This window comes from Notothenia rossii (assembly GCF_949606895.1).
Source record: "Notothenia rossii genome assembly, chromosome: 4".
Taxonomy (NCBI): Eukaryota; Metazoa; Chordata; class Actinopteri; order Perciformes; family Nototheniidae; genus Notothenia; species Notothenia rossii.
This window is the reverse complement of record NC_136902.1, coordinates 73,442,224-73,465,576: the sequence shown is the minus strand read 5'-3', so window position 1 is coordinate 73,465,576 and position 23,353 is coordinate 73,442,224. Positions and strand designations below refer to the sequence as shown.

The 23,353-nt window shown below is 38.8% G+C and overlaps 1 protein-coding gene across 6 annotated transcripts in view; it reads right to left on the bottom strand.

Annotated features, from left to right (window-relative positions):
- The window catches only part of lrfn1 (leucine rich repeat and fibronectin type III domain containing 1), a 134,745-nt gene extending 128,632 nt beyond the window's left edge, over positions 1 to 6,113 (bottom strand). For 3 of the 6 annotated variants that reach the window (XM_079674686.1, XM_079674687.1, XM_079674677.1), the window contains exon 1: positions 5,974 to 6,113. The gene's annotated coding sequence lies outside the window, so the exon portion shown is untranslated. Of the gene's footprint in view, positions 1 to 4,269; positions 4,322 to 5,973 lie in introns of those variants that run through there. The other 3 variants (XM_079674682.1, XM_079674683.1, XM_079674684.1) reach the window with 2 other exon arrangements.
- Between the last annotated feature and the right edge of the window lie 17,240 nt (positions 6,114 to 23,353).

The window sequence follows — 23,353 nt, the reverse complement described above, 5'->3', positions numbered from 1 at the left end:
TAAAAAAATGTCTAGACTCCGCAGATTTGTTTTGCTTTAAGGGACTCCGTAGTAGCTTACTCTCTCACTTTCCAGAACGCGCCCAAAACTCAGCCACATTGCCTGTGACTACAACCCGATCTGCAGCTCTGCCCGATCTGCTCTGCAGATCACATAGCCTACTACAATCACATTCACCGCGCCACCGACAGACGTACCATAAAAATGTCCACGAACACAGATGAAGAAGAACTCATTCCTAAAAAAGGTGCTACTTCAGTTGTATGGAAGTGGTTCGGGTACAAGCGGTCAGACATAGAACAAACAACTGTTCTGTGTAAGGTCTGTAGAAAGACGATCGCTGCAAAACATGGGAACACAACCAACTTATTCCAGCACCTGCGACAGAGACATGCAGTGGAATGGCAGGAGTGTGTAGCACTAAGAGATGCAGATGCTAGCTCAAGCCACAAAGCGCCTGCAAAAAAGCAGGTAACCTTGGCAGCAGCATTTTCAACAGTCATTCCTTATGAGAAGAAAGGGCCCCTGTGGCAGGCGATCACAGATGCAGTGACATATTACAGAAAAAACAGGAAAAAACCGAGGTTTAAATCGAAAATTGTCCATTAGTTAGAAAAAAAATCGAGATTTGATTTTTAGGCCAAATCGCCCAGCCCTAGGCTGGACCCGTCCAATTCCAGTTTTGGAAAGTCTGCCGTGGTTCCATTCCATTGCATAGAGCTGTTTGACGCTCAGCGTAAACCTTGTCGCACTGCCGCTCCAACATCCAATCACAGGGCTTGATGACTAATCACAGGGTTTTTAAAGCAAGGCGGATGTTGTAGTCCCAAACGATAGCTGGGGATTCTGGGTAGTGTATAGTCTTCGGAAACTGTAGTCTCTAAACTCAGAAAAAACTATTTGTTTCTTTGAATCAAAGGTTAAAAACACAAAAGCATTGTACACAATTTAAACCAATCAATATTGTGTAATTAACAAGGATAAACTGATGTTCTTTAGTGGATGAGTAATGCAAATATCACTGTGTAATCATTTGACAGTGAGGGGAATATATCCGGTTTTATTATGAAAACTTCGAGACCGGAAAAACTGTTTTCAACCACGCTAACTTTACATGGAAGCTGCATACACATTATCCTAGCGAGACCTCAAATCATCTTCGTAATATCTATCAAACTATAGATCCTACAGATCGACTGGACGTGGATTCTAAGAGTACAATATACACTTCTCGCCAAAAATCGAATCAAAAAGCATTTTAATGGCCAAACTATTCCACAATTTAGGATTTTCCAGAGAGGGTTATTTGTGAATAAACGTCCCTTTGGAGCGTTTGCAATGAACGGGCCGGGAGCATGTTGTTTATTACACGACCACTAGAGCACCTCTAGTGGTCGTGTAAGAAACAACATACACTTTAAAACGTGTCTCTGGGTCGTAATAAGGGCATGAACAATCGGCCTCTATGGTCGTTTTTTGTAGGAGGACAGGCTGCATTATTCTCAACCCCTCCAGTAAAAGTGATTTTTCAATTTGGTCAGTAGCTATGGGCAGGGTGAATGTCAGATTGAATACAAGATCTGAATCGCTATCTGATTTAGTCACTGACAATTCTGAACTCATAGTGCTTGAGTTATTCATCAAAAATGGTATTGTGGTCGCCACCACAAGAAGCTTACCTAATTTATGACATGCCTATACCAGCACTTCTCAAGATGTAGATCCCTTTGGACCAGGCGCCTAGGAAAAGTGAAGCTTTGAAGCCAATTTTCGGAGTGGTTAAAAAGGTGGAATCATTACTTTCGGGGCAAAATAAAAAAGTTTTACCAACTTACAATGGCTAAGAGGCGTCTGTAATTCCGCAGATCATTTTTAGGTAAACCAAATTCCCATTACAAACACTTAAAAAACCCTGAAGTAAAAAAAGAAGACTTATAGAAAGATGAGATTATTTTTCTTTCTCTGGGTAATGCTAGTGCGCTTGCTCTGTGGGTTTAGGTACAGGTACAAGTAATTTTATCACCCTTAATTTGTATTCAGTTCTCTTCACACACCAATGCTTTGGACAGGCTAGCTGTTTTCCCCTGCTTCCTTACTTAATGCTAAGCTTACTGTATTCTGGCTGTATATTTATATTTAAACATGAGAATAGTGTTGATCCTCTCATTGTTATCAAGCAATCAAACAAGGGTATTTACCAAAATGTCAAACTCTTCCCCAACAGAATGGTTGAAATCACCATTGACAGCTCTTCATTCTACATTGCATGATAATCATACAGAAAACAAGTTGTGTTCGAGGCTGAAATGTGTGTGAGTTCATTCAAATGTCTAACCTTTATCGCTATGAATTTATCTCAAAGAGTGTTTCAGCTGAAATTAATTTGTGGTTTGCTGCAGTGGAAACAGAGAGATGATGCTGAGCAGCTGAGCCTGTTTTAACTTACAGCTGTTGACAGGTGCTTTGATGGCTTGTTCTTAAATCGATATGAGATGGAGCGAGGAAATTGTCCATAAGGGCAAAATTAAGTATTGAAATAATTAGTGTTAGAAAACTCACTCGTCACCAGCTTGAGTTTTAATATCAGGATACATGTATTTATTATCCTTGCAAGAATGGAAGTAGTCATCACATATAGAGCATTTGGTACAACTAGTTGCTGAACAGTGTCTTTCACGTGCCTTATACAAGACAGGGTGTTATTCAGTCACAAAATACATGTATACCGGTTCAAAGCACTATTCTATGCTTAGTTCAGATTAGCTAAGGCCTGCGTAAGCAATAACCATGACAGTCATATGCCTATCTCCCTAGGGGCTGAATCATCATGTTAATCGTAGCAACATAGCTATCATATGTCTAACACAGTGTCTCATGAGCGTCATCCATGTAATTATACATCCTGTTAAGTACACAGCTACGTAGGGCCTCTGTTATCATGTGCTACTCTGATATAGAAAGATTACATTCAGTATTTTCCCAACAATTAGAAAAGGTTTTTAAAAAACTTTTTAAGATAAAATATCCAATGTATTCTTCGATTTTATTTCTCTGTAATATTAATAAATTTTACTCCAGTAGATCTAAGATTAAGATATCATTTCAGTCAAAACCAAAGAAGTGACTTCCTAATGCTGGCTTGTGAAGAGGAAAAGTAAATCGTTTGTTGAAATTTGTGAAAGTTAAACTATTTCCTTCAGCTGTCGAACAAATGAGTCATGGCAGTTGGAAGTGATCGCGGCCAATTAAACACAATGGGAACCTTCAGGCAGGATAGGATGATCGGAAATCAATTCCTCCTGTGCCTCCTCATGAGTGCTAGGCTTTGTAGGAAGTAAATGACAGCCAAGGAAACTGAAACAAATGCCAACATGTGGGTACAAATATCTGCTGTTCAAAGGCTTAGTTTGGAAACATGATCTAAAATTCTGTATAAAACACAATTAAATGTGTGCGCACACAGTTATTTGCACCAGAGCATGTACGATACTAATAGTAAACTTAAGGATTGATTCATGACATAAGGTGATTTATGTTCATATTTCCATAGTTCCAAATACACTTCAGGATATTGCAGTAAAAACTATATATAGACAGGTTTGTATTTCCTTGTTCAGGGACTCTATCATGGTTTGGGGGATAAGTCACAATCAAAGTAAATCCTATTGCTTCATTAAAAATGATATGTTAAACAACAGTGTGCTTCTAACTTTGTGCCAGCTGTTTGAGGAAGGTCCTTTTCTGTTTTACTGTCATAATCAGGGTAAGAATTTTAGGGCGGCCATGGCCGTCGTTGCCCCTCGGTCTGGCCGTTATGCCCCACAAATAATTGTACGTCCTACGGCCACCATGGCCTTTGTGCCCCTCACACTGTTAAAATCTCGAAGTTGCTTTAAAAGCGAAAGAGCAGTGGTCTGGTTCAGTGGCGTTGCCTGGCCTGGGCATTTGGGGCTTTAGCCCCCAATGTTTTTTCTGTAGCCCCGGACAATTCTCCCTCAATAATATAACCAGGGGTGCACATAACTGGTACGCAGGTACGCATGCGCGGCACAAATATGAATTGCGTAACGTCACTTGTGTCACTAGGCGCCTTTGCGTACCTCAAAACATCAAAACAAAACACATTTTTCGTCTACACGTGTTTCTTGTCAACACTCAATGGAGTAAACTACGAGACATGTGAAAAAAAAACAAGACATTAAGCAGCTACGTTGCCGTTTCGCTCCCTGCAAAAAATCTTCTGACTTGCTATGACTTATTGTACTGTACCTGGGTGCTGGCCGAGCCGTGCAGGACATAACCGACGGACCTGTGAAGCTTTACTGGAGGCAGAGGCTTAGATCACTGGACGACAGAGTTGTTCACTGTGTGCACAGACAGGGTTAACGTATGAACAACAGAATTGTGCCAAAACTCCGCCAACTGGCTGCAGTGGGAGACTCCCCTGTGCACATTCTGTGCCCTGCGCACACACTGGAGAACTGCGCAAAATCAGATGATCACAATGTTCACGCTCTGTGGTCAAGCTGCTGCAGTTTTATTTACAACAAACTTACTCAGGGTGTTAATGGGAGAGTTTGAAATCAGACAGAGGTGGAATAAGTACTCAGATCTTGTGTAGGAATACTCTGTTACAGTAAAAGTCCTGCATTCAAAATGTTACTCAAGTAAAAGTAGAAAAGTATTATCAAAATATGTTTTATAATGATTGATCATTAAAGTGTTATCAAAGCTGGTAAAGGTGCAGCTAGTTTTAATGACTTTGTATTCTGCAGGGTAGCTTGTGAATTTACTCCAGATGGAACTAAAGTCTGATTTAAGAGTTAATTATATTTTACATAATTAATCAAAATCTGTAAAGTAACTAAAGGTATTCAATACATGTAGTGGAGTAAAAGTACACCATTTACCTCTGAACTGTAGTGGAGTAGAAGTAAAAAGTAGCATCAAAGTCAAATAAAGTACAAATATCTCAAAATTGTACCCAAGTACAGTACTTGAATAACTGTACTTAGTAACTTTCCACATCTGAAATCAGATATGATTTCAAGTCATGTGATAATTTCTTAGTATTTGATCCTTCAACTTGGCGTCAGGAAATGCAAGGACTTCACAGTTTTGGCAACAAGTTTTGGAGAAAGCAAATCGGTGGCTTAAAAAGAGGGAGGCGCATCTTCATCATCTAGCATGCAAGAAGTGTAAATAGAGGACAGTGAAGGAGACACTGAGGACCACGCTTCGTGTGGGGATGACCACCAAACGCTGTCTCCTGGTACTCATCTGAGTAACTCACTAAAAATGAAATACTATATGACAGTAAAACAGGAATAGTGTTAAAGGGGAGTGATTTGTAAAATATTCATAAAGAAAAAGTAAATCTGTTTACAGTTCTGTTTTGAGAGATGTGTCCATAGATCTCTTAATTTTGCTCTCAAAGTGCACCAGGTTGACAAACATGGTGGGCGAGAGAGGGCACGCCATGCAGTGTGAAACACGAGGTCCCACTTTTTTTTTAACAAATTAAGCTATAATTGGCTTTACATTTGATTGAGTGTTAGTTAATTTAGTATTTGGAGAGTCAACAAAGTATTTAAAGTTTTATTTTGGAACATTATTTGGACAAGATGCCCCCAAAACCGCTAAAAACCATGCAGGCTAGCAACGGGGAGGCTAAGGCTACTAGCAAGAGCGGTGTGGACGCTAGCATGCTACAGGCATTCCGTGAGATTGTCAAGGAAGTTATTCAAGAAGAGAATAACGGCCTCCGTGAAGAGATCAGGCGGGCCATCTCTCCGCTAAAAATCGCTCTGGATGAATGCCATGACAAACTACGTGCCCACGAAGAATGGCTGAACAGCTTTAATGCCCGCTTGCAGGCAATGGAGACGCGTTACGCTAACCTGAACAGTGACTACAAGAAGCTACAGGAGAAGACGGATGACTTGGAAAACAGGGGAAGACAGTGCAACTTACGTATCATAGGAGTGCCAGAGGGTTTGGAGAAGGGAAACCCTACACAGTTTATCGCCGGAGTCCTACACGAGGTTCTCGGAGGTCCTAACGGCTTAGAGCAGCCCCCGATCCTGGACAGGGCCCATCGGGCTACAGCTAAGGTTCCTCGAGAGGGGGACAGACCGCGCCCGTTCATCCTTCGGGTTCATTACTTCCAGGAGAAGGAGCGGATTCAGCGCCTGGCCAGGCAGAAGGGACGGCTGGAGTTCCAAGGTAAACAGATCCTCATCTTCCCAGACTACAGCGCCGACCTGAGCAGACGCAGAGCGGCATTCAGCGAAGTGAAAGAATTCCTGCGTAAAGAAGAGGGTGTCCGGTACGGTCTCCTGTATCCAGCTCGTCTTCGGATCTCCTTTAACGGGCAGACGAAGATGTTTGAAAACCCGCAAGCGGCAAAGGACTTTGTCATGGCCAAGTTCCGACCAGCCTGAATGTGAGTTGGAGAGAGGGGGAAAAAGAAGCCTGTCGAAACTACTCACTAATTATTTCAAGGACCTTATTAACGGTCCTCTGTTTGATTCAGCTGAAGCCTAAGCCAAACGTGAGTCTGTTTACTTATTGGAATCGTTGTAAAGCAGCGACCCGCATTAACGTTTAGTTGTTGCATAAATTATTTCCATTCATTGGACTGGATTTAATTTCCGGGTTACATTTTTATTCTTTAAAGTGAGGTACGCTTTTGATTTGACCCATGTTCTAAGATTCAGTTATTTTGTGTTATATAGGGCATAATTGTGGAACTGGTTGCCGGGTTATCTGTTAGCTCTTTTTGCTAAAGCTCCTTTTGTCAACAAACCGACGTCACAGGGTTAAAGGGCAGGTCTCGCTGTATTGTGCTCGCTTTTGTTCACCGGGTGGTCCGGGTAACCACGTTGCAAGTCCACAGTTGATTTACACTGTAATCGCAAGGTGTGGCTTTGATTTAAAGGTTTCCTTTTTATTTGTATTGTTATTTTCACCTACATTTGCTGATGTTTTTGTTTTTCTTCTCTCCGTTTTGTTGAATCTCTTTATTAGTGTGTATTGCATGAATATAGTCATTGGTTTAGCATAAGGATTATAGTTCAAACACATTATTAATAAAGGGACAGTGTTTGAGGTTAGGAGTGTGTATTGTGATCTCAGGGGGAAGCTTTGGGAGTCTTGTGTCGTTTCTCTAGAGAGGATGATACTGAGGATAATGGGGAGGGTGGGGTTGATGTTTTTACTTTTTGCTTTTTTGTCTGTTTTTACTTGGTCTCTGTTTGTTGTATTAAGGTTGACTATAGTTGCAATGCTAATTCAAATGTATAACCAAAAGTACCACGTTATTCTTCATATTTCCCCCTCCGGTAAATGTTGTTGGCAGTTCCTACTTCCTCAACTTTAAGAAAGGATGGATGCAATATTAATCTTATCAGATGGAATGTTAGAGGACTTAATCACCCAACCAAACGTAACAAAGTATTCTCCCATCTCTCAAAACTCAAAGTGAACATTGCGTTTCTCCAAGAAACACACCTCAAAATTCAAGATCATCCTAAAGTTAAGAGAGATTGGGTGGGACAAATGTTTCATTCTAAATGTAATAATAAAGTTAGGGGTACTGCGATTCTTGTTCATAAATCAACTCTGTTTGTGGTCTCTGATGTAACCGCTGATCCAGGTGGCCGCATGTAGTTGTGGTGGGCTCATTATTTAACACCCCTCTAATGTGTACGCCTCCAATTGTGAAGATAGTGATTTCTTTCGAACATTTCTTCACTCATTACCTTGTATTGATACTCACCAATTAATATTGGGGGGTGACATGAATACGATTATGAATCCTGCATTAGACCGTTCCTCCACAAGAGCCTCACCATTCTTAAAGTCCTCTCTAGTTTTACAGGCATATTTGGAGACCTATGGGGTTGTTGACGCTTGGCGATTTCTTTTTCCATAGACTAGGGCTTACTCATTTTTTTCTCCAGTTCATCAAACGTATTCGTGTATTGATTATTATTTTTTTTGACAAAAAGCTATTATCTAATGTCAAAGCATGCACATATAATAGTATTGTGATATCTGATCATAGTCCTCTGGTTTTAGAGCTCAATCTCCCAAGTCAAAACTCAGTTTATTCATGGAGGTTTAACGCTCTCTTGCTATCTGATGAGGGATTTGTTCAGTACATTTCGAAGCAGATTGATATTTTCCTCAAAACAAATATAACTACTGATGTTACTTATAGTACCATCTGGGAAAGCTTGAAGGCGTTCTTAAGGGCCCATATAATTTCTTACTGTTCGTTTACTAAAAAACAAAAACGTTTAATAGAATTAACTGATGCCATAATGAAATTAGATCATCAACACTCAGCCACTCCTTCTCCAGATCTTTACAAGCGAAGGCTTAATTTACAAACAGAATTGAATCTACTTTCAACTGAACAATCTGAAAAAATGCTGCTAAAGTCTAGACGATTATGGTATGAGCATGGGGAAAAAGCCTCCAAATTGTTAGCCCACCAGCTACGTAAATCGGAATCTACACATATAATCCCTGAAATCAAAACACAATTTGGACATATTACAAAAGAGCCAGACAAGATAAATGAGAGTTTTCAATACTTCTATTCTAACCTTTATAAATCTGACTCGTTAAACAAACCTGAGCTATTGGACACATTTTTTGATAAATTGCCAGTTCCGACCATGGACTCGCATAGTAAAGGTAAACTAGAAAATCAAATTACCCTGGAAGAAATTAAAATGGCCATAAAGTCAATGCAAAGACGTGGAAAATCTCCAGGTCCAGATGGGTTTTCCGTTGAATTTTTCAAAGCATTTAGTGAGAGCATATCTCCACTTTTACGAGAAATGTACAGTATATAGAATGCTTAAATTGTCTCCCTCCTACACTTGAGCAAGCAACAATCTCACTTCTTTTGAAACCAAATAAAGACCCACTAGAATGTTCCTCCTACTGCCCAATATCGCTCTTAAATGTTGATTTTAAAAATATTGTCAAAAAAACTTGCTCTCAGACTTGAACAGTATCTGCCCTCGATCATCTCTTCAGACCAAACAGGATTTTTGAAAGGTAAGAAAGGGCTTTTTCAATTTACATAGGCTTTTTAATATTATGTTTACCCCATCGTCCCCACTACCTGAGATAGCCTTATCGCTAGATGCTGAAAAAGCATTTGTCCGGGTGGAATGGGATTACTTATATTACACCCTCGATACATTTGGACTGGGCCAGAATTTTATTTCATGGATAAAACTCCTATAACTCACCCATGGCTCGGGTTAGGACAAATGCCACGCACTCCCAGTATTTCCCTCTCAATCGTGGGACCAGACAACGATACCCCTTATCTCCACTTCTATTCGCAATATGTATTGAACCATTAGCAATTAAACTACGAACTGACAACAGAGTTAAAGGAATCCAACGGGCAAGCGAGAAGCATAAAGTGTCATTATACGCCAATTATCTTTTACTCTACATTTCGGACCCTATAAGCTCTCTTCCCCAAGCACTTGCAATTTTTCAGGATTTTGGTAGTATCTCAGGTTATAAATTAAATGTAAACAAAAGTGAACTACTCGCCATAAACTCTAAAGCCAGAGGAATTTCTTCATTTGAAACATTTCAATTTAAGGTAAAAACTGATCACATGACGTATCTGGGCATCAAGGTTACTAATCTGTATAGAAAGTTATTTGAGGAAAATTTTACCCCCCTTCTTGAACGTACTAAGAAAGATTTTCAGAGATGGGGCAATCTCCCATTATCGCTAATTGGACGCATTAATGTATTAAAAATAAACACCTTAACTAAATTCTTATATCTGTTTCAATATATTCGAACTTGTATACCAAAAAAGTATTTTAATACTCTGGACAAATATATTTCTGCATTTATTTGGAATAATAAAGCCCCTAGGATTCGTAAAGATTTCCTTCAGAGAACAAAACAATCAGGAGGGCTAGTCCTACCCAATTTCCAATTATATTATTGAGCGCCGAGTGTACGGAGTATGCTCTATTGGCTAAGTGCTCCTTCTACAGAGACACTAGCTTGGATTCTTAATGAATCGGCCTACTGCGGTATAACTTCATTGCCGGCTTTGCTTGGATCAGCTCTTCCATTGGAATTGTATACCTACAAGAGTAATCCATTAGTACTGTACTGTATATCATTCTCTTAGAATCTGGGTACAGTGTAGGAAACGGTTTGGATTACATATGATGTCTATACGATAACCGATTTACTCGAACTGTATGTTCCCATCCTCTGTGATGGATTCTGCTTTTAAGATCTGGAATAATGGGGGAATACGTAGTTTTGAAGATCTGTATATAAACAAGGTATTTGCCTCATTTAGTCAGTTGACAGAAACATTTTGTATTCCACCCAGCCATCTTTTCAGATATTTCCAAATTCGAAATTTCACACGTACTGTAGCAAATACCCGCAGTTTCCAAATAAACCAGCGGAAACAACCTTAGACAGAATTCTTGAAATAAATGTGCAGAATAGAGGAGTAATTAGGGTGTTGTATAATGTACTTTCCTCCCTGCATTCTCCCTCTCTTTCGACAATCAGATCTCAGTGGGAAGATGATCTAGCATTTGAAATAAAAGATGATAATTGGCAGTCCATCCTTCAAAGGTTCACTCTTCCTCAATTTGTGCCAGACATGGCCTTCGCCAATTCAAGGTATTACACCGCCTTCATTTATCAAAGGAAAAACTCGCAAAGATGTATCCAGGGGTAGATCCCTTATGCAACAGATGTAAGTCAGTAACAGGTTCCCTCATCCATACTTTCTGGACATGTCCAAATCTTCCTAATTATTGGACATCCATATTTGATACGTTTTCTAAGATCTTTAAAGTAAAATGTACCCCTTCTCCTCTTACTGCAATTATTCAAACGCTGTTGCTTTTGCTTCCCTTCCCTGCGAGGCGACTTATACTTATGAGGTGGAAGCAGGAGGCATCTCCCACTGATGTCCACTGGGTGACAGAACTTATGATGTTTCTACACATGGAGAAAATAAAGTGTACTTTGGGTGGCTCCACTTGTAAATTCTATAGGACCTGGCAACCATTTTTAACGTACATGGAAAGTTTGAAACTGCCTACTCTTCCCTAACTGATTTATATTTATATATAAAAAAAAAACTGAATTAGAACACAGATTCTCTGTAGTCAACCATGATTAACATGTATCTCGACCTTGTCATATATTTTATTTTATTTTTATGTGTGCTGTGTTTTCAACCATCTGTTTGTTTATTATTTCAAAATATTTTTGTACAATTAATCTTGTCTTATTTTGTAGGGGGGTGAGGGGGTTAACAAAAAATGGACAACCTGCAATTTTTTGTCACTGAAACTGAAACTGTATGTGTTGTTTAAGAAAAAGGAAAATAAAGTTTATTAAAAAAGTGCACCAGGTTGATGCATTTAACTTCAATATTTAAAAAAAGATCTTCCCGGGGGAGCAGGCCCCCGGACCCCCGAGAGCAGTGGTTCCCAGCCTGGGGGGCGCCAAAGATCGTAGGGGGGGCGCCAGGCCTCAGATGATTTGAGGCCAAATATCATATTTAGACTTTTTTTTTTATTTTTTTTACATATAATTGTAAAGCAATACATGATTGTCACTAAAAGCCTCGTCTCTACATTACAATAAAATGTAAAAAATAATTGATTAATTAATTTGAATAACAATTCAAGTTAGTAGCTAATAAAGGCATAAAAAGACAGAAATGTATAATTCTTTCTTTCATAGAATGTTTTCTTCTGCCCGTAAAGTGTCCAAACCAGGCTTTTCTGGATAAGCGCATTTTAAAAACATAGTCATTGTCCATGCCGGTTTCAGTTGGATTATTTGTCACAGTTGCTCCGATCAGATCGGTCTCCTCCATTTTGTAGATTATTTACGATTTTTGAATCCACATAAACAAATCGGCAAAATCCGGTTTACTTTGAGCATGTGTTTTAAACAGTTTAATCCCTTTGTGAATTGTTTTCACTTCCGCGCCGTCCTTTAATTTCTTAATACAGAGGGAATCCAAAACGGCTGCTGTTTTGTTTTTCTGATTCAACGTCAGTGGCTGAGATCCTCACTGCTGATTGGCTACCGCAAGAACGTGTATCGCGAATTTGAGGCTCGAGTTGAAAATTGTTATTAAAGAGACCCTCGTACACACACACACACACACACACACACACACACACACACACACACACACACACACTTTTGCATTTCAAAGTATTGCTTCTTCATACAGTTGAATGTTGGAGCTTCACTGTGCACTGCTGAATGATGTATGTGCAGGGTTTGAACCTTGAAGGCTGTTTATTCTGCTCTGAAATGGAATATATTTGTTAAATATGAAAATGATTTTAGATGTTTTGATTTGATTTCAGATTTGTGAATGGGAGAAGTAGTAGATAGAAAACATACCAAACACTAATTATTCAAAGTGGAGTATTTTATTTTATATACGGTAATACTTAGGAGGCATAGGCCTATATGATTGTAATGTTTGACGTTATTGATATTAAAAAAGGGATTTGTTTTCCATGTCATTAGTGTGTTTTTCTTATCAGAAAGTGAAGTTATTTATTTGTAAGCTCCAAATCCAAATGTTTCCCTCAATGGCCTTTGTGCCCTGGCATGTGGCCTTTGTGCCTTAAAATAATTTGTGACACCAAAGGCCAAATGGCCTTGCCCCTAAAATGACGAAGTTCCAAGCCTGGTCATAATGCCCCAGTGCATTAGGCAAGTGTCCATAAAGTAACAGTGTTTCAAATCTGTTCTGGAGGAGCTTCTTAAAGGGCTGTAATAAGCTTACTCGTGTGGGATCAATTGCAATGCTAAATATATTTGAAATCCACCATTAGACACATCAGTATGTATTTCAGTAATTTACCTGTGTACTTGTAAAAGTTATGAAACCTCTTTTGGATGATCCTGTCTTTGAATCCAAATCTGAGCAGCTGTAATTTAGCCATGGTAATCATTTTGGATTCTCATGTGGTGGTGCCTGGCAGTGTGTTTTCTTTCATACAGATATTTCTGCATCTTGTTGCCAAGAATCTCAGAAATATGGCTTAACATCACACCGTCAATGAATTTCATGCAGCTAGAAGCCAAAAATCCTTAAGACTTGCTTTTGTCACCCTCCAGTATTACCTTAACTATTGATTTTGCGCCATCTTAACACTGTGGAATGAGTGTTGACTAAAGTTTTCAATGAATATAAGGTTATAATTTTAGCTACTTATTTCAATTATATAAACAAATATTGGTATAAAATGTTCTGTCCTTGAATGTTATTCAAACATGTTAAGCTTGTAAGAGTCTTCAGGGAGGTGATTCTGTGGTAAGTGGGGCATAATTACCTCCAATTTGAAGCTTACAGTTTGATGAACTGAGCGTGATTCAGAGAAGTACGGAGCGCTCACACTCTGCTCTGCACCTCCATTACGTTTCAGACCTCAAATAGAAACTCAAAAAGGAAACCATAGGAAGGATTTTTTGAACAAGGGCATCATATCTGTATTATTTTCAACCACTTTGGTACATGAGATTTGTCTTTTAGGCAAAGTGGCAAAATCGTGATAAAAACATTGTCTTGTGATCACAGTTTTACATTTCTGCAAATAATATGTTTGTTCAGCTCACTATCTGCGTAAAATGTTAATATTTGGGATGGGATGGTGTGCTTGATGTCTCTACATATCATTAACATAATGCATTACACTATTTATTGTGAGGTTCATCCATAAAGAAGCCTCGATTTACACTTGTCTTATAGGATAAAAGTCGTTATGTCACCTTTATTGTTTTAATTCCAGAACTGTGCCAAATATGTTTTTGTTTAAACAAAATTGTCACATTTACATTTAATTTAGTTGTCATGAGAACAAGAACCGGGCTGAATACATCAAATGAATAGAAAGGTAAATACAACACTATAAAGGTCGATTCATGACTAAATCTGTGTGTTCACTCAAAGACACAAATATATGAATGCATATTATTTTGGTATAATTTATAATGAATATATTTTTTCTTTACTGTGCGCACAATTTGGATACCCACATTGGGCTATTAAAGGATGTGGTGCACTGATCTCCTGTTGTCACATTTATTCCTCGTTTACCATCAATAAGCTGGTCAGTGAAAAGAGCAGCAAAGAAGACATTTTACCGACTGGCGATGTTCCTCTGACAGCACAATTACATTAGTCTGTGGCTTTTTATAGTGCCTGTGCCATTAATTATCACTGTAAACCATCAGTGACAGTGATATCTAAATTATTATTATCAAACATCAGAAGAAGGACAATAATTAATTTCTAGTGTTCATATTGAAAAAGACTTCACCAAGTGCTTGACAAATGATGAATGAAACATAAATGACAAAGCAACATTAAAGCTTTCATGTAGGCTAATATTAAGACAACATTAAATGCATGACTCAATATAAATAAAGTTTATACACTTGCAAATAATATAAATAAACTGGTAAATCTAAACATGAGCTATCAATCACTGCACTTCTTTTTTTCTTTTTTTTTAAAGGCCTTTTAATATTGAGGAAATAGCATCTGCATTTTGAGCCGACAAGTCCTTTATACAAATAGCCCTGGGAATACCGGGAATAAAACATATATCATGCCTCTAAAACACAGAGTTTGTAACAGATTATTTCTGAGCCAGATTACATTCACTTGACCACTGAGAGTTCCCTCTCGAAAAGAGAAGCTTTAAATTAGGTTTACATAAAGAGAAGAGGCCTGTGTGTGCAGATTTGACAGCCCTCCCCTGAAACTGTGCAGCCGTAGAAAGGGAAACGAAAAATGTCAAACCATAGATCTTCAGTTTAACTGGCTCTGCAGCTGAAGTCTTCACCGAGCGAGTGGCTCACTGATATTTGTGAGCTGCCTCTCTGTGAAACTGCCTCTGCCTCGCAGGTGACCTTCCAAGGTCTATTTTTGTCAGGTAATGGCTGTCATTATTAATGCTGTTTGCTTTACATTGCTTCTACTGCAGCCTTTTTGGCTTGGATAGAGACGTTTACACAACAGAGGCGCGGCGCGGATCGCGGTGAATCTGACCGGTATCCATGGAGCGGCTGATGGATTGTCAGGTTAGCCGTGTCTTGGTACAGAGAGGAAGTGGAGGTGCCGTCCTAACGGAGCAAGCTCCAGCGCTTCCAGCTCCCTCTTGATTGCCTGACATTCTTTATCAACAGTCATGTATTTCTGTTCCCTTGGCAACGGTTTCCTGCCGATACAAAGAATAAGGTTTCACCTTGAAAGTTTAAGACTGTGGTTGGCAGCCTCAGTGTTTTCATTTGCGTGCAGCTGCACCATCATTTTCAGCAGGAAACTAGAGCTTTTATTTTCGACCCTCCCCTGCACTGCCCTACATTCAGGTCATGACATTCTTTTATAAATTCATCTTTTCCACTTCTAATCTGTGCTACAGAGCTACTTCATTATGGTTTAACAGGAAGGCTGTATATGTTTTTTTTTCAGAGGGAGGTCTCAATCTCTATTACTCTCAAAAGGTATAGGTTATAGGGTAACTGTAATTTAATTTGCTTTTAATATATAGAGAACTAATGCGACTTTGAGATAAGGCTCTCTAAAGCAGCCTTGGTTTAAGATTTCAGTGACATTTCTTTCCCATTTTGACCTTTTTAGGATGGTAATAGCAGATCACACAATGTAATTCAAATGATGCCATTAACTTCCCGACTCGCACTGACGTGAATAAGCCCTGAGTTAAATGGAACAATGTTATATTCCCTTGGCAGCGCCTCATCAGCACAGTGTTGGTTTCCAGCTATTTTTCATTTCACTTCCATTTTCTGGAGAATACTGTAGCTGTTATTGTCTAGCAAAAAATTATGTATTAATCTTCATTTGTAGCTTGAAGAAAGAAAAAATATTCGGCAACCATGTGTTGCTTTTTCGTATAAATATATTTTTGCAACTGCTTGTAAAGTTTGATTTCTAATTGACTGTTTTTTGTTCGGCTGAAAAGTTCTTGTGACCTTATGTCAACTCAATCAGGAATCCAAGCTGTCGTTTTTGTGTGTAACATTGGATTTTACTTACAAATATAATTATACAGTGTGTAGCACAAATTGATTGTATACCATTTCTGTCAATCATGTTGGCCTATTCGATAATTATGGATGTAAAACACCAATTTTAGCATCTGTTCTGCTCATGTCAAAGGTTAGCATGAGCTACATATCATATAGAGGGGGGCGATTGGTAAATGGTAAATGGACTGTACTTATATAGCGCTTTATCCAGTCTTTAAGACCCCTCAAAGCGCTTTACATACTACATGTCATTCAGCCATTCACACCCATTCATACAGAGCAGTGTACCTTACTCTATAGGACCTAACATTCATACACATTCACACACCGTTGGCCATGCCATCGGGAGCAACTCAGGGTGAAGTATCTTGCCCAAGGATACATCGACATGTTGACTGCATGGGCTGGGATCGAACCCACAACCTTCTGGTTGAAAGACGACCACACACCCTCACAGCCACAGTCGCCCGTGGGGGGGGTTGGGGGCTCACCAACAGAAAGAAACTATTTGAACATCAAGACTGGCTCACATGGCCTGGTAAACATCATGGGTGAAAGGTTTTATAACATTCACTTACAGCGGCCGCACCTCAGGCGCACTCATGTGCACAGCCTGAGCAGTGAGAAGTCTGCAGTAACTGTCAAAATAAAATAAATGTGAGGAGACACATACAGCTATGTTTTAAGGGCTTTGGGCTTTGGAAAAACGGCTCAGGGTAAAGCAGGATGTTTCTGTTCATTCATAAGAAAATACAACCCAAAGATAACAAAAATGGTTTTCCTTGTCCGGTGATTTACAAATAACTCCTCTATATATACACAACTGAAATCCTCATCTGACAGTATTCTGTATGACTGCACTTTCTTTGGTTACAACAACAACACAGCTGATGTTGGCTGCTTCAGTGTTTCCTTTGGGTTGACTGCTTTGCGGCGGCAGATGGACCACCACACCAAATCTTGCTCTATAATTAGACACTTGGTTTCTTTAAAGTCTCTTTTTTCTGGATTCATTGGATTCAGATGACAGTTCTTATTTAAAAAGTGTCACTTGTTACTTTAAAGCTGGTTTGCCTGTAATTCCTTTATTTTCCTTCTTCCAAAAAACACACCTTAAATCCTTCTGCTTTAAATGGCAACTCCATAAATACAGTTTATATTACTGGTTGAATTATATCCTTTCCTGTGGACTCATTTTACACCTTTGCATGCTCCTCTGTAGTTTACTTTGGCTATTATTTAGAATAAGATGCAACATTTCCAGTATCAAGGTGGAAACTTTACATTGGAATTTGTCAGTAATTAACGCAATTAAGATGAATAAAATGGATAACAAGGGGTTCTTAACTAAGGCTATATTTGCCAAACCATATGTTGATAGAAACAAATATCTTGCAAAACCTCTTACCATAGCTAGCAAAAGCAGCCATTGCAAAAATTCAGACCACGACCAAGATTGCTGCTGCAAGGGTTTTTAACAAAAAGCGAGGTGAAATTCATTCATTGGAAAGGGCTCCATCCTTCCTAGAATAAGTACAAGGTCTGTCAACATTCGTGATTAATTGTAAAGCACGTTTATGTAGGCGTTCAAAGATCCATTGTCTTGTATGTAATTATTTTCAAATAAAATAGTTATTTTCAGAGTAACTGCACATCGATATAGGAAATGATGTGACAGAAGGCAGCCTCAAGATGAATGACATCCTAGAGTCAGTCTGTGAATACAAAGTGGATTATATGCGCCGTGAGGTGTGAATAGGTGGTAAATGTGAGCCGCAGCTGGGTCACTGCGAGGGCCAGGGTGAGAAAATGCCCTTCAAGCGCTTGAAAATATGATTCTCACTCTAGGGGAGATTTATCAAGGCAGCATTTATTGGGGCTGTGTTAGGAAGGGTGACATGCACAACATGCTGAAACAAGCATCTTCTCAGCCCAGAGCGGCAATTCCAATATTTCATCTTGATCTCTTTCCAATAGGTAGCCGCAAACCACAAACATGGACACACCTGATTTACTGCTTCTTAAATGTATAATTATAAGTGTTCAAAGGTCAAATCTCTCATATGATCATTTGGGGAGTGTCTTATGGGTCAAAATCCCTCGTGGAAGATGTGAATTTTCATTTTCTCTATTCAAGGGGTCATATTGATTATTGTGGATGTAATCAGCGGTGTTTGCAGTGGAATTAGTGCAGACGAACCATAAAGCTTTGCTGCAACGCTGTCTTTATTGTTCCTGTGTAGTTACGAGATCCCATTATCAAAACAACACCTTTCACAAAGTTCAGTTTATCAGATGATGTCACTGAGGTATTATCAGTTAAAACCCCGGAGGAACCGAGAAATAAGCGCCTCTTGCCAAACGTTTCCACATTTGAACCTGGCTGTATTTATAGTTTAATCAGGAGCATAGTGGGGCAAACACACACTTGGGTATGAAAAGTGCATGACTGGTTAGTTTAATGACACACGATGCACATGCTGGATAAATATTATATTAAAAGTATTTTCCTGTCAAGGTGAAAGTCAAATTAAGACCATGTTTTTCTCTTCAAAAAATGTATGTGACCATGATCATATTCTGTTAATTTGTGAAAGGAAGGTATTTCATTACCCATACCTTTATTTCTATTCACATTGCATTCTATTATACTGCTTGGTCTGTGGCGTTTAAAAGATACGTTTGTTTTTCAATTATATTTATCAGGTAGTCAGACTTTACTCCTTATTATGGAAAACGCATTGCAATGTAACCAGCATTCATTTATACAAGGCTCAAGTTGTGTTATCCTTTTCTTAGACCCAACAGATTTATATGCATGAGCGGGGCAATTAAATAGTAATATGTGGACAATTAAATTAAATGGCACTAATTGCTTCAATCATCAGCTCTCCATTCATTTCTTTTAATAAAGCACCATGGCCGTGAATGTATTCCTCATCTGTTACGGGTCTAATGGCAGCATAACATCTCCATTAGCAGTGTCTTTGAGCCACAACATGTGCAGTTTGTGTCCGTTTGCTTGTCATTTGCAGCCTTTATGTCCGCCATATCCCAAATAACCGTTCATGCCAACAAAATAATGTAACTTTTAAAAAGATTGGAGCTTTCCAAAGCTTTAAAAAAAAAAATCTATTAACAATATGTAATCCAGTATACTACACTAACAAGGGTACATGGGACACTTTTTTGGTAATCCCCTCATTTCCTGTAAAGTAACATCTTATAATCAGTTAATCAGAAAAGATTACATCTAAAACATGAATCATATGATACTGATAGTGTCTTTTGTGTTTTTTTAACATCATATTTTGTAAAAGGTCATTCATTGTATGATCTAATTGAAGGTAGGATTTGCTTTAGTTTAGGAAGCCTACGTCCATTTCAAAAACTCCTGCTATCGAGATCATGTGTGCTCAAAGTGCTGCCTGTAAGCCATCAGACATCATTTACCGAAACACCATTTGATTCATTACTCAGAATAGGTATCGCATTCATCTCTGTGAGTTATATGAAATGGTCAGATAGTCATCACCGACACCTGGAAAGCATCAGTGCGCTATCATTTACTTTATATAAGACCTTTCCATCTACGTTGTGGAGATAAATAACAGCCGTGACACCAGATTTCAGAATAGAGTGCTTTAGAACTTCTACATAGGAGCTGGGAGAACTGGTTTATGGTACAATGAACATAACTACAGGAAACAACTTGGACACAAAGAAGGGAGAGAAAAAAGGTCATAAATGGGACTGATGAAGTGCATTGATTGGTCAAGTATTACAATGACTGAATTAGATAAACTGATCTTAAAATTAATTAAGGACTGTTCCACTCTGCCTTTGACAAAAAAAATACCTTATTCCTTTTTTAATTCAAGGCATCTTATCTTATGTAACTGCAATATCTGTTCTGGTCTTTACTTTTTAAGATTTTTGTAAATCCAATTTCATTTCATTTTATGTAAAGCACTCTGAATTCCCCCAGTTTAAAAAGTGTTACTCAAAACAACATGTCCTTGACTTCTTAGTTGCAACCAGTTACATTCCTCAACTGAATTTTTAGACAAACGGTGTGTGTGTGTGTGTGTGTGTGTGTGTGTGTGTGTGTGTGTGTGTGTGTGTGTGTGTGTGTGTGTGTGTGTGTGTGTGTGTGTGTGTGTGTGTGTGTGTGTGTGTGTGTGTGTGTGAATAAATACTTTTGAGTCATTGATCGTCTTGAATAATTCAGTTCTAACAGGTTAAACTCAGTATAATGTAACAACACGTGAATACAGTCTCACATATGCACGCTGGGAGGTAACATGTTGCCAATATGTAAGGTAGATTTCCACTATAAACTCCAGTAAACACAGACAGCCAACGAAGAGATTTTCAGCTCTCAGGGGAGCGAGCGACACACAAACTGCTCTCTGCAGCCGAAGATGACAACTTAATGAAGCCCACCCGCTGGTGATGGGGGCCGCATGTCCCCCTCTTTGATGACTCAAGTGCCTCGCTTTTTGCACAGAGGATGAGGTTAGCATTCCCTGTGCCTCCTCTCCCTAGTTTTTAGTTTACCCTCACAGCCAGCGTTCAAAATTACACTCTTTTTTATCTTTTCATTTATCATTTATTTGATTTAGTTATTTCCTTTTATTTCATCCCTTCAAATATAAATGAAATACTTTGCCGGGGCGTCATGGTTCAGCAGTCCTGTGGATTGCCGTATGGAGTCCAACAGCACATCCTGTCCGTTATCGCTGCAGACATTAATCCCCTGAATTCCAGGCTCTCAAACCTCGCCTTGGACAAATGAAAGTAGGGATGATAAGGATGTCCCGAGAGAATCGTGCTTACTCGGAGTCCCACTTCTCCCACTGCTATTTTAACGGCATGTAATCAAATGGGAAAGTGAATGGGAAAAGAGGACGTCTGTGATTTTTTTCCTGTCTGGACTACCTGTGAACTTTCCCTGTCAATCTACTATAGCCTGAAGAAGAGCAACATTATCTGGTTCTGAAATGTGAGAATTAGCTTTCCCTGGCTTATATCAATGTGGATAACACATTTCTGTTTTGGACTGTCAAATGGAAGAAAAATCCAATCCAAAAATGTCACATTGGGCAATTTAAATGTTTCACAATTTCTATAATATTTAATAGCTTTATAAATTATTAATTTCCAACCAAGGGATCGTGATTCCCACAAGGGAAGCGACATTTGTGTTTTTAAAAAGAAACCAGAATAAATGTGTCACATCAAATTAAAGTTGACTTTTTCCATACTTCCCCTCAATCATTTCCATATTATGTTGAACTACTGGATACTTTAAACTATTTAGAATGATTCAGATAAAGAAACAAATCACCTCCTTTTACAATTGATCACAACTTGTGAAAAACACTTTTGAACCTCGAGACTGAATGTTAAATCAATTATTTAGAAATCACCAAGATAAAGCAGTTATTTTTCCTCTATATATTTTGTATTTGTGACTTGAGTTTCAATACACTGAGCCTGGTTTGGCAGCACTCCTCTCACTGTAGGTAATCCACATCGCTGTCTGCATGTCAAGATCTTTCACAGCTGATAACAGCAGAGGGACACACGCTGCGGTGAAGAGGGAACTGCTGTGTGGAAACTTATGACAGCAAAGTACACCCTCAAGTGTTTTGATCACTTCACTACCCACGCAAAGCTAGATTCAGAGAAATGCACTTTTTGGAAGAAAATATGTTTGTTGTGAATTCATACACTAGCAGTCCTAACTTGTTATGCGATGTAAAGTAGCCAGAAACGATGTGATGTGATGTGCAGTAAATTGCACATTGTATCATCATGTTTACCAGTTTTTTGTTGTTGTTGAACAGAGGTTTGTGTTTCACTGAGGACTGAAGCTTTTGTTCATTACAAGATATAAAAACAACAACATTATCTGTGTAATGCAGCTTACAGCGGCCTGTAATTTGTAGAAACAAGGTTACTTCTCCGCTGCATAGCTGAGTAGGTAACGTACCTATAATGATGTTAAATACTGTAATTATGCGGTTTTGTTTTGTTTAGTTTTTTTGGCTTGACAACCCAATATCTTTCAAAGCCTATGGCTCAAGATCACAGAACATCTGGTGTGTGTGTGTGTGTGTGTGTGTGTGTGTGTGTGTGTGTGTGTGTGTGTGTGTGTGTGTGTGTGTGTGTGTGTGTCAGAGAAAAGAGTTGCAAAGTGAAGAACTACAAAAATAATGAGTTAATAGTTTAATAATAGGCTTTTTTTGCACTCTCGGCAACAACAATGGCAGATAGAACATGCTTGAATCGAAAAATACATTATTAATAAATAAAAGACTTGAGGAACACATTAATATGTTATTACATGTGCCAACAAACATCACAGAATGATTGTGTGGCTTTACAAGTGATTGAGAGTTGCTTAAATGTTAGTATTTTGTGTTGCGAAAGTGTCGCTTTTTATTTTGTCTTATGTAGAGAGATTTGGTGGCAACTTCTCTTCTTAGTCAAGATGGCCACTATACTGCACTCAACTGTATCACTGGGATCAGAACACCATCAGGTTACTCATAGGGAAATTGGCCATTGTTTTCAGCGTGAACACACTTATGTACTCAAAATAGCAAGTGTTAGTACTGAAATTCACGAAATGAGAAACAGCATTCGTCTCAGGATCAGAGAGGATGTGGAGAAGTGGACATCTGCTGATCTGAGGCTCAATATAAAATCAATACTGCAGGCCTAAAATGCAATTTGACACAAGAACATAATACAATTAAAATAATTGTTGCCTTCAGGAGCTGTGCGATGACTAGCACAACCATTTACAACGCTGTCAACGATGTCAATTATTGAAGAAGAGGATTTCACAGTGGTCTGTCATGTGTTAGTAAATGTATGAGTGTAGTTTCAGTTAACAGGGTGATGTCCTTTTCTTTACAGTTTGATAGTCTTGGTTAGTGAGGGGGAAACAATAGAGGCTTTGTTATTTAGTTTTTTCTCACGAGTAGAGATGTGAATGTCTGTATATGCACATGGATGCTCAGTGTCAAACTCTGAAAGACGACTCCTCTTCCCCCAGCCAAACTGCTCTTCTAAGCCTGCTATTTTATCATCAGCATCCCCTTTTCTTTTTTAAATTTTTTATTCACAGCTGTCGGCCCACAGACCCATCACAACTTTTCACAGGCAACAGCATACTGTCAGGCCCTGCAGGCTATTGTTGTGAATCTGCACCGCATTTGCA